This window comes from Narcine bancroftii, chromosome 1, assembly GCF_036971445.1.
Source record: "Narcine bancroftii isolate sNarBan1 chromosome 1, sNarBan1.hap1, whole genome shotgun sequence".
In the NCBI taxonomy this organism is placed as follows: Eukaryota; Metazoa; Chordata; class Chondrichthyes; order Torpediniformes; family Narcinidae; genus Narcine; species Narcine bancroftii.
The window spans coordinates 62260186-62272797 of NC_091469.1; the positions used below are offsets into that span (position 1 = coordinate 62260186).

The 12612-nt window shown below is 44.6% G+C and overlaps 1 pseudogene; it reads left to right on the forward strand.

Annotated features, from left to right (window-relative positions):
- Positions 1 to 7637: 7637 nt before the first annotated feature.
- LOC138736896 (DNA replication complex GINS protein SLD5-like) lies at positions 7638 to 11782 on the forward strand (annotated as a pseudogene).
- Positions 11783 to 12612: the final 830 nt, after the last annotated feature.

The window sequence follows — 12612 nt, forward strand, 5'->3', positions numbered from 1 at the left end:
GTGAGTAAAAAAATGTGCTGTAAACTTACAAGCCTTTCTAGTGTTTATTAAGACCTCTGATGGTACAACCCAGACACAACAGGATAGTTATCATAAAATGAGATCGGACGGACTAAAATGGCATTTTAATCGGTCATGCAGAAATATGGAGATGAAGTTTAGACATATAGCACAGTAACATGTCCAAGCAGCCCACAAGTCCATGCTGCCCAATATCCCATTCAACCTACAATCTCCGCACATTTTAAAGGCTGGAAGGAAACTAGAGCATGCAGAGGAAAGCCAGGCAGACATGGGGAAAATGTACACACTTTTTGCAGACAGTGGCAGATTCTAACCCAGGCCATTGGCACTGTAATAACATGGTGCTAACTGCTACCTTAAATGTGCTGCCTCAAATCTAGAATCAAGTTTGCATTTATATTTGATAAGCTTGTCTCATGTTAATCCACTTATATAGTGAACTTGGGAAATACAGAGCTCATGGGTATTGAAGTACAAAGTTTCTTAAATCTCAACTTGGAACTTCATGACTAAGCAGAATTTATTGGAATTGTCACATGCTCCATGGTTTACAGGAATAACATTTGATAGCCATGTCACAGTAAACAATCCAATGCATCCCAAATGTCTTGTAGCACTTGTTTATACTCCAGGCCTCCCTGGGTTCATTTATTAGGTAAGAGTATGCTAAAACTACATAGATGGAAATGATAACTTTTATATTTTTGGTCTTACCCAAACTCCCGTCTCCATTGATTCAAAGAGCGAGGCACAAGAGATAACTAATTTCTGAGTTCAAATGCTAAGGGGAAGTAGGATAAAAGAGAACAACCAGTGGAAAAGACTGAAACAGAATACAAGTGAAAGCATCTAGCTTATTGTGGAGTACAGTTACTTAAGTGTGAATCAAGAGTTCAATTTCTCCAGCAGGATGTCCCCAAAAGAAACAAATGTTCTTGGTGTTCCACTGGGCACACTTAAAATAAAAATGAGACCAACAGCCTTATTTAATTTAAAATAGCAATTTATTACACTACTATTATGTATTTCATTTAAGGTCCTTGAATTTGATACCAATTTACCATTACCTCGACAACAAACCAGACATCCAAAGACCTTTGATTATCATGGGTCTCTGGAAAATCTGAGCTGTTTGCCTCCAGCTCAATGCTTCCACCTGTTGGTTTAGCTGAGATTGGAATAGATTTCATTAGAATTACAATGCCAAATCCATACTGAGTTTTCATTTTATGAATAACATTTTCAAGCTGATGTCACCATCTGGTCCATAAGGGTTTCACCATTTCTCCATACACAACATGGAAATTATTTTGCCTGGCATTTTGCCAAGTGAATTTATTCTTTTTATTAATTTACTCTCTGGCCAGCCACAGCAGTGCAAGAGTTACCTCTGCTACCTCACAGCTCCAAAGATCTGTGTTTGATCCTGATCTCATGTGCTGTCCATGGTCTTCCGATGGCCACAAAGGTACTCTAGTTTCCTTCCACATTCCTGATATGAAGGGCCAGTTTCTGTGCTGTATGACACTTTGAATCTTTGCCAATGACAATACATTGAAGAGCAAAGAAAAGTACTCTCAATTCCTCTTTATAGGCATCTTCAACCCACCACTGGGGAAGGGAATAGTTAAGTTACTGAAGTTCTGGACTATAGATGGAGGGTGATGAATTGAATCCTACCACAGTAACTGGAGAGTTTAAATTCAAATAGAAAAATAACTGGAATTTTTAAAAAAATAATCAGTATGGTGATCATGAAACAGCTTATTGATATTAAAAAAAATCTAGTTCACTCATATTCTGCAGAGAAGGAAATCCATCATCCTTGAAATGATTTGGCCTATGTGTGACTCCACGTAATTGCTTCTTGATTGGCAAATCTATCAGTTAAGAATAAGTAATAAATATTTGCCATTATCATACATTGAATCACTAAAGTGACAGTTCAGTGAATTCACTGCCTAACCTTAAAGGATCTTGGTCATTTCCCTAACCCTAGATATACATCTTTGAAATTTCTCTGTTGAAACTCTTGTGGCAAAAGTTTGTACTACTCATTTAAAACATCGCATGCACATGATTTGTACTTTTCCAGTTGCCATGACAACTTTGCTTCCTCCTTCGTCATTCTTGAATCTCAGGACTACAAAGCAGTAATTGTGTTCACTCTAATGTTAGTAGCAATGCGTATGTATTAATCATTTTATTTTGGGGCACTCTAAAATTTCAATTCAGCAACAATAATATGGTGTTTAAAAATCTTGACATTTCACTCAGAGGAGTTAAGCCCTGCTGCGGTATCATGTACCAAAACCAAGATTCTAAGAGTAATGACTTTGCTGGTGAAGCTTTGGGTCTGTAAACTTCAGCCAGAAATGATACTGATGAAACAACTCATGAGGAGAAACAGAGCCAGGAAAAAGGAAGTGGGAGGAAATGAGGGAATGCTTCATGAGTAAACAGAAAACAGCAGATGATTAAGTTATCAAATAGTGTGACAAATGAAGCAATAATAACAGAGTATTCATTTTTTCCTTTCCACTGCCACCTTGACTTTTCCTAGCTTGTTCTCAATTCCTTTTTATAGGCTGCTTAAGTTATGTTACCCTTTATGAGTAGAATTGAGCATATTAGTATTCATTACGTCTAGCATTTGTAAATTGATTCTGTTTGCATGACAGAATTTCTCAAGGCTTCACACTGTTTATATATTATTTTAAAAATAATTCGCAACATAGCTTTATCTGACAAGATCAGCATTTATTGCTTAACTCTAAATTGTCCCTGAATTAATTCACTTCTTGAGGGATTTTAGGAGTAAAATGTTGGATCTGAAGTTGCACTTAAAAAAGCAGCAGTTTTCCACCCTTAAAGAGTGGAGCAAGCCAGTTACTTTTTCAAGTTTAAATTTATTTAAATTTAAGCATACAGCTCGGTAGCTGGCCCTTTTGGCAACAAGCCTTTGTCACCCAATTACACCCAATTGACCCACAACCCCTGGTACGTTTTTGTAGGGTGGGAGGAAACAGGAGCACCTGGAGGAAACCAAGGTAGATACGGAGAGAACATACAAATTCCTTACAGACAGCACTGGATTTGAACCCCGGTCACTAGCGCTGTGACAGCATTGAGGTAATCACTATGGTAACCATACTATCCCTTTAATTACTTTAAATTTTCTTGCTGCTTTGAAATTTGAACTTGTTTCTCCAGATCAATAATTCCAGGCCTGTGGATTCAAGACTATGAACCTAACCACAGTTTGGCCCACACAACATATCAAACACCACCAGGTCATCTGTGATAGAGGTTACAGATCCGACAAGCAAGCATATTTGTCATCACATACCCACGGATCTGAGGTGGAAGTACGACAGTCCTAACTAAAACAGATTATTTAAGCAGGTGTTGCCATGGCCCACTGAATTTGACAGACCATATATCAATGTGGAAGCACATGTCATTTGATTAGCTATGAGAGAATTGTTGCAGTGAAAATGGTGGTAACATACTCTAGGATGGTCTCTGGACATTGATTTTGTTATAGTGGAAAATCTCCAAGCAAAGAGAAGGGGAGGAAGCAGCTTCCATCGCATCCAACAGGAGGTGAGGAGAGAGACCTCAGAATCTGGGTGGTCTGTCACTACCGATCCTCAGCAATGAGTTGAGGATGGCCCACAGCCAGTGTTGAGCAGGAACATTTCTTGCCCTAGCCATCCCCACACCAGCTCTTACGGTTAGGCTCTTCGACATTGCCTGAGTGCCTCACTTCACACTGAGCCATTCAGCGATTAAATTATTTTAACCAGTTTATTGCTTTGGAGGACTGAGCCATCAGCCAGGTTCCGAGCACAGCAGCTCGTAGGGGCAGAGGAGTCAGGATGTCGTGCCAGGATTCAAGCCCATCAGAGCTGTCAGCAGGTAAACTTCTCTTTCCACAATGCTGTGATGAATCCTTTTAACTCTGACACCACTGGTGCTTTTGTCCCTTAGACTTGAGCACTAAGTAAGACTCTTGTGTAAATTCAGTATAAAAAATTAGTTTGTGATTTTGTTGTTTATTTGCCTTTCATTTGTGCCAAGTACTTACATGGGTTGGCCAATGCTTAAGACAGGTGCTTTCCTTTGTTTAGCTGTGAGGTTCAGTTCTCAGATTTTCCAACCTAAACAGGGTTAAGAACTGAACAGTCTGGGTGAAATAAAATCTTGATACTTCAATCCAATGTTCAGGTTTAAGTTTCTTATCATCTGATTGTTCATTTACAGATACTCTGTACAACCCAACAAAACTGGGCATCTCCAGGCAATTGTACAAATACACAGAAAACCCTACACACAAACAACATTGTGTGTGTGTGTGAGTGTGTGTGTGTGTGTGTGTGTGTGTGTGTGTATGTGTGTGTGTGTGTGTGTGTGTGTGTGTGTGATGTGTAACCAAAGGCCAGCAGCCCATGCACCACTGGCCCCGACAAGCAAACTGGCAGGTGAACGGCAAGGGAACCTTAAAGGTCAGCGACCCCAAAATGGTGCTGGCCTTGCTGCGCAACCAACAGACAGGGACAGTGAATGGGGAAGAAAGTATTGTTATTCAGGAAAGTACCCACATGCGGGAAACCCTCTTTTGTTATGCATGTTGTGATGTCAGCCAAGGTGGGGGGGGGCCATGGCGAGAACAGTGCAAGTCCAAGAGTTTGGCCTGAGTCTTAATAAAACTCAGAGCTTAACCTGACTACACTATATGTGTGTGTATCTTCTTTCAAGTAGCGCATGGATAAAATTGGTGACCCTGACGGTTTCTTTGGCTTGGCTTCGCGGACGAAGATTTATGGAGGGGGTAAAAGTCCACGTCAGCTGCAGGCTCGTTTGTGGCTGACAAGTCCGATGCAGGACAGGCAGACACGATTGCAGCGGCTGCAGGGGAAAATTGGTTGGTTGGGGTTGGGTGTTGGGTTTTTCCTCCTTTGCCTTTTGTCAGTGAGGTGGGCTCTGCGGTCTTCTTCAAAGGAGGTTGCTGCCCGCCAAACTGTGAGGCGCCAAGATGCACGGTTTGAGGCGTTATCAGCCCACTGGCGGTGGTCAATGTGGCAGGCACCAAGAGATTTCTTTAGACAGTCCTTGTACCTTTTCTTTGGTGCACCTCTGTCACGGTGGCCAGTGGAGAGCTCGCCATATAACACGATCTTGGGAAGGCGATGGTCCTCCATTCTGGAGACGTGACCCATCCAGCGCAGCTGGAACTTCAGCAGCGTGGACTCGATGCTGACGGTTTAGACGGCATCTAAACCCAACAATGAGCAAACAGGCAGCAGTCAACAATGTTGCTCACATGCTGCTGACCTTCTGGATGAATCAACCACGTGTGTGGTTTGACCTGGCTGAGGCACAGTTCCAGATCCGGCAGATCACAGCAGAATCCATGTGGTATTACCATGTGGTGAGTACCCTCAACAAGGACTCAGCAGCCGGGTGGCCAACTTCATCCAGAAGGCATGTACACCGCCTTCAAGGACTTGCTGATCAAGACATTCAGGCTCTCACAGTGTGAGAGAGGGGAATGTCTGCTCCACCTGGATGGGCTGGGGGACAGGCTCCCATCAGCCCTCATGAACGAGATGCTAGCCCCCCTGAGCAAACTCGAGCCTTGCATCATGTTTGAGCAGGCATTCCTGGACCACCTGCCCAAGGACATCTGACTGCTCCTGGCTGACACAGATTTCAGCGACCCCCAGAAAGTTGCAGCATGAGCGGACGTTCTGTGCAAATAGAAGAGAGAGTGCTCACCATCCGTGGTGCTCGTCACTAAACCCCACAGCCCAACCCATGCAGAGCCACCGAGAGAACAGCACTACCCCAGAGGAGGTGATCCAAATGACCAGTGGTGTTTCCACCCAGAGATGGAGTGGCGGAGCCCGATGGTGCAGGCTGTCATGTATGTTTCAGGGAAATGCCAGGGCCAGCCCTGGCATCCATGACAGCTGGCCACCAAGACAGCCTCCTGTATGTTTGGGACTGCCAGTCCAGACAACACTTCCTCATGGACACAGGAGCAGAGATCAGCATCCTGCCCCTGTCAAGACAGGACACCAGGAACTGGCAGTTGGGGCCTTGGCTGAGGGCCTATGGTAACCACAAGCTCCAACTGCAGTTGGGAGGCAGCCTCTTCTCGTGGGTGTTCCTCGGGACAGACTTCCTGAGTGCCCACAGCCTGCTTATGGACCTCATGGGATGAGATTGGTCCACGTCAAGTCTTTCCAACCTTCTCCCCTCAAAGGTGCCAAGCTCCCAGCACTCAACCTGGACTCCATACAGAGATTGAGTACCCTGCAGTGCTCACCCCCCAAATCACCACATTGATGCCCTGACATGGAGTACAGCACCAGATCCTGTCACAGGCCTGCCACTCCACGCAAGGGCGAGACACCTTCTTCCGGAGAGGCTCCAGCTGGTGAAGGAGGAATTCAGGAAGCTGGAAGAGTTCAGCATCGTTCGGCGGTCGGACAGCCCATGGGCTTCTCCCCTGCACATGGTACCCAAAGCAACTGGGGGCTGGAGATCATGTGGCAACTACTGCCGGCTCAACAAGCCACAACACCGGATCGGTACCCTGTACCGCACATCCAGGACATCGTGGCTAACCTACATTGGGCAAGGATCTTCTCCAAGGTGGACTTTATGCGGGGTTATCATCAGATCCTGGTACATCCTGACGACATCCTCAAGACCACCATCAGCAGTCCATTCGGCATCTTCAAATTACACCTAATACCGTTTGGACTAAAGAATGCCGCAAAGACCTTCCATTTAGCTCCTGGATGCAATTGGATGAGACCTGGGCAGCTCCTTTGTGTACCTGAACGACATCTTGTTGGTGAACAGGAACCAACAGGGACATATGGAGGATCTCCACAAACTCTACACCCGACTGAGGGAGTTCAGCCTAATGATCAACCAGCCAAATGCCAGTTCGGATTGGAGGCCGTCGACTTCCTGGGCCACAGGATAACTAGGGAAGGAGCCACACCACTACCCAGTAAAGTAGAGGCCATCTGGAAGTTCCCCAGACCCAACACGACCAAAGAACTACAGGAATTTGTGGGGATGATCAATTTCTATCATAGGTTCATTCCCTCAGCTGCCCAGATCATGCGGCCCTTGTTCACCCAGATGGGACGAGGAGTCGGCAGAAGCCTTCATGATGGCCAAGGAATCTGTGGCGGATGCTGCCCTTCTGGCACATCCCAGGTCAGATGCTCCATTGGCCCTGACAATGGATGCCTAAGGAATGGCGATCAGCAGATTGAAGGAAGTTGTCAGTTGCTGGCTTTCTTCAGCAAACATCTGCGTCTTCCAGAACTGAATTACTGCGCTTTCGACAGAGAGGTACTGATGCTGTACTGAGCCATCCGCCACTTCAGGTACTTTCTAGAGGGCAGGTCCTTCACGGCTTTCAGAGATCACAAGCCCCTGACTTTTGCCTTGGCTAAGATCTCGGATCCTTGGTCAGCCTGCCAGCAATGACACCTGTCTTGCATCTTGGAGTACACCACAGATATAAGGCATGTCTCTGGCAAGAACAAGTGGTGCCTGATGTACTATCCAGGCAAAGTATTCGCATGCTATCATGGCGAGTGGGCTTCGAGGCACTGGCAGAGGTTCAGCAGAAAGACGAGGAGCTTCCCCAATATAGGACTGCCATATCAGTTCTGCAGCTCCAGGACATCATAGTCAGCACAGATAACACCACCCTCCTGTGCAATGTAGCCATTGGTCAGGTCAGACCCATTGTCCCGGTGGCTTGGATACTAGAGGTTTTTGACTCCATCCACGGACTGGCTCTCTTGTCCATCAGGACCACTGTCTGACTGGTGGCCAGCAAATATGTGTGGCTTGGATTGCGGAAACATGTCAGGGGGTAAGTGAAGGTGCACTTGCAGTGCCAAACAACCAAGGTACAGCAGCACACAAAGACCCTACCTCAGCACTTCAAGCCCACAGAACAAAGGTTAAACCACATACATGTGGACATAGTAGGACCCTTGCCAGTATCCCAGGGCTTCTGCTATCTATTCACGATGGTTGACCGTTTCACCAGGTGGCCAGAAGCAGTTCTGCTGGCAGATACATCCACAACCTTGTGCACCAGGGCCCTCATTTCATCCTGGGAGGCACAGTTTGAATTACTGTCCCAAGTCACATCTGACAGAGGGGTCCAGTTCACCTCCAGTCTGTGGTCCAACCTCGCCAGCCTGTGGGGTGCCCAGCTGCACCAAACAACAATTTACTACCTACAGTCAAATGGGTTGGTGGAGCACATCCATAGGCACCTCAAAACTGTGCTCATTACCAGACTTCAACAACCCAACTGGGTTTCAGTCCTCCAATGGGCACTGTTGGGCATCCACATGGCACCTAAGGAGGACCTCAACACCTCTTTGGCCGAACTCATCTACAGAGCTCCACTGGTGTTCCCGGGAGATATCGTACCATCCCCAGGTGGATAGCAGGATGACTCTGCCGCATTCCTCAGCAGGCTAAGGGAAGGAATCGGCAACCTGGCCCCGAATCCACATTCCAGGCACAGACACGCGAGGATCAACATACCCAAAGACCTGCCGAAGAGGCAGTCCACCAAAGTCTGCAGAGACTTTGCCTCCAAGGACAACAACAAGGACAGTACCACCAGTTCTTGGGATGCGGAGGGGGGGTGGTTCATGTGGCAGCCCAGCACTCGAGCTGGCACTCCGGGTGGTAAGTGCAACCAAATGCCAGCAGCCCACACAGTGGCATTGGCCCCAACAAGAGATGTGGCGGGTGAATGGCAAGGGCAGCTTAAAGGCCAATGGCCCCAAAATGGCGCTGGCCTCACTAAGTGCACAGACAGGGACAGCGCGTGGGGAAGAAGGGCATTATTATGCAAGAAAGTACCCGCATGCGGGAAACCCGCTTTTGTTATTCACATTATGATGTCAGCCAAGGGGGCCACAGTGGGAATAGTGAAAGTACATAAGAGTTGAGCCTGAGCTCTAATAAAACTCAGAGCTTAACCTGACAACACTACGTGTGTATCTTCTTTTGAGTAGTGAGTGGCTGTATGTCTATGTATGTTTGTACAAATACACACACACACACACACACACACACACACACACACACACACACACACACACACACACACACATATATATATCTCCAAAATTTTAATATATGTATCTCCAAATTTTATATATGTGAGTGTGTTGTGTGTGTGTGTGTGTGTGTGTGTGTGTGTGTGTGTGTGTGTGTGTGTGTGTGTGTGTGTATTTGTACAAACATAAATATTTAATAAATATTTGATTTATAAATGTTTACATTAACACACACACACACACACACACACACACACACACACACACACACACACACACACACACACACACACACACACACACACACACACACATATATATATCTCCAAAATTTTAATATATGTATCTCCAAATTTTATATATGTGAGTGTGTGTGTGTGTGTGTGTGTGTGTGTGTGTGTGTGTGTTAATGTAAACATTTATAAATCAAATATTTATTAATCATCAAACTTCTATTGTCTACATGTCTTATGCTATGAGATTGTGTGACATCTGCAGCCAAATTAATGACTCCCAAGCTCACACCATGCCACTAGGCCACCTTGCATGGATATGCTCTGTTGATGGGACAGGACATCACCAGGGATGATGAGAGTCTGAAGAAGGAAAATGTGTGGTTTCTTTTCTAGTCTAGGTTTCAGATAATTTCAATTCCTTTGCTTCAAAGACAACAATCTCAATTCAGACATGCTCTTCCCAGGATGATAATTCACCAGCCGCACCAGCATTTTCATACATCATTCATTCCCCTGCACCCTCTCAAGTGCAGTCACATTTTTCCTATTGTGTGATGGCAATGCTCTAACTACACACCATCCAATATTCAGTTTTAGTATAACTCCCTAATCTTATGGTTTGATCTTGTTACGAGCCCGGAGGATCCATAAAACCAGCAACAATAGATATTCACCAATACAAATGGTTACTTAAACAAAAGTTGTTATTAATTATCTTTAAACATGAAAACAGAATCACACTTTAACTTAAATTAACTAACCTAATTGAACCCCTCCCCCCTTCTAATTCTAAGTGCACATGCACAAAATTTAACATTTATAAAGTTCACCAGACTTTGGTGCTTGATTACCGCTTAGTAAGTTACTTGTTGGTTTTCAGAGAGAGATGTGTTGTTCCAAGACATCCACAACTGATGTACTTCCATTACTCACCTCAGTGTCTTGCTGATGAAACATGTCCCTTCAGGGTTCTCCAGATGATTACCTCTTTCTTTCAGCTCACCACAGAGTTCCTTTTTGTTTCTCTTATTCCAAGTGAAACATTAGACAGTCAGTCTTCTCCTCTTGCATGAACCACAAAGGCTTTGACCAGGCTATCTTCCAAATGGGGCTTTCCACAAGTTTGCCAGCTTGTCCTGTTCTAGTCCTAGCTGCTTCTGCTGGCTGTAACACTGTAGAATGATCCCTCTCTCTCTCTCTCTCTCTCTCTCTCTCTCTCTCTCTCTCTCTCTCTCTCTCTCTCTCTCTCTCTGAGAGAAAGCCTGTTTAACTCTCTCTGCTAGAAAAACCACATGACCCTCTTAGAACAACTCCAGACAATCTGTGGCTCCAACAAGATCTTTTATCTGTTGCCTTTTGAAGCAACAATCCATTAGTAGTCTCTTGGGCACTCTCCAAAGCTCTTGCAAAAGCTGTGGAGCCAATATGTCTAGCATGAGCAGAGCTCCAGCATTTCAAATAAGATCTGTTTTAAAGTGTTTGTTTGTAACCTACTCTAACAAATCTTTCCCAGTTTATATCGCCAAAACATATCTATATTCTCTGTTACAATTTCCATGGCCAGTTCTTGTTCCACACAGTTACACAAGTTGGATGAAGTGACTGAATATCATGGAGGAGGCCTGGCCAAATGAAAAGTTTCTCCTGACCTTCTGGAATGCAAATTTGAAATTGGAAATGGAATGCATCCTGGAACAACTGGATCACATGGAAAAGAATCTGCAGTGAGATAAGAAGGGAGACCTCAAAGTCACCATTCACCAGATGGAAATAGAGAGGATTTGACATATTCTCAGTAGCTATTTGAGGTCACAATTACAAAAGATTGAGAAGTTTCTCCCCTCACATCTTGGAGAAGGAGAAGTCCCGTCTAGATACGGTGCCTTCCTAGTTAACTGCACAGGTGGTTACTTTTGCAAATGAATATGCAGCAAATTGTGAGATGCACCTGAAGAACCTGCCCTTAAAACTCATGCCTCAATCTGCAAGCACAGGATGTGTTGAAAGCAGTTCACAAACCCAACCTGAATTCCTTTCTGTTTCTGCAGGTGAAGGGGAACATGTGGGTGGAACCTAAGACAGACAATCACTGTTGATTTGGAGGAAGGATCACAACATTTAAAGTGGTACAGGACATTTATCCTCTTGTGGCCAATGGTGCTGTGCAACTGATCTAAATAGGAAAATGGAGAGTTTCCAGAGCAAATGAATGTGTGCAGCAGCTGAAGGTGGCAGGCTGCGGTTAAAGGACCCACACAGGATGTAGACTGCTGGAGACAGGCTCATGGGAACCAGGTATCAGGACAAAGATTCGAGAAGATCCTGAGGGCAAGGGTGGCTACTGAAGGGCTTCAGGCACTAAATGCTTCCTGATCATGTTGGAGGTTTGGATCTGAAGGTAGGGCTGTCAATGGTTTGAACAGGAGTCTCTGAGGCTGTGGCAGCACTGGAAATGAATCCATGGATACTTGTTGTCTCCAATGGGACTCTCTTTTGCTTCATTTTCTCTTATTGTTAGGGCACCAGGCAATGCTCATGGCGACTTTTTGGTTGCCTTACAGCAGAAGAAATTTGAAGTATATCATGTATATTACGTGTTTAATGTATTATTACTTGACAATAAAAAAGATACTTGAACCTTGAATCCTTGAATATTAACTGATTGCAATTGGCAAACCCCTGAAGAGATGTTAAGGCCTAGCATGGCATAATCAACAGAATCTCTGCAATGAACCTGATGCAAAAACCTCATACAGATGGCTGGCAAGTTTTGGATGCTAATAATTAGTTCTTTTGCAAAATGTGGATATTGCCAACAATGCCAGCCTTTACTGTACATAGCTAAATGTTCCTGACAGAGGAGGGTGTTAAAAGTTAACCACTAGCATAAAAAATTGGCTAGATCAGGTCAGGTCAGGTCAGGTTGGCAGATTTTTTTTCCAGAATGGTTATTTATCATTAGTTTCATGCTCATCATTACCAAAAATCTTTTTGTTTTAATCCAGATTTATTTAATTATTTGAATGTAAACCCATGCCTGTGATGGTGGGATTTGAATTGGATCATGGTCCAGATCTTTGGCTGCTAGCCCAGTAGCTTAATGATCATGCCACTGTATCCATTATTCATCATTCACCCAGTACTCTTCAAGAATTGGCTCTTCGGAACATCAGACACCATCAGAAGCATTCAAAGACTATTAAAACAAAGATTTTAAAAAGTAAAAA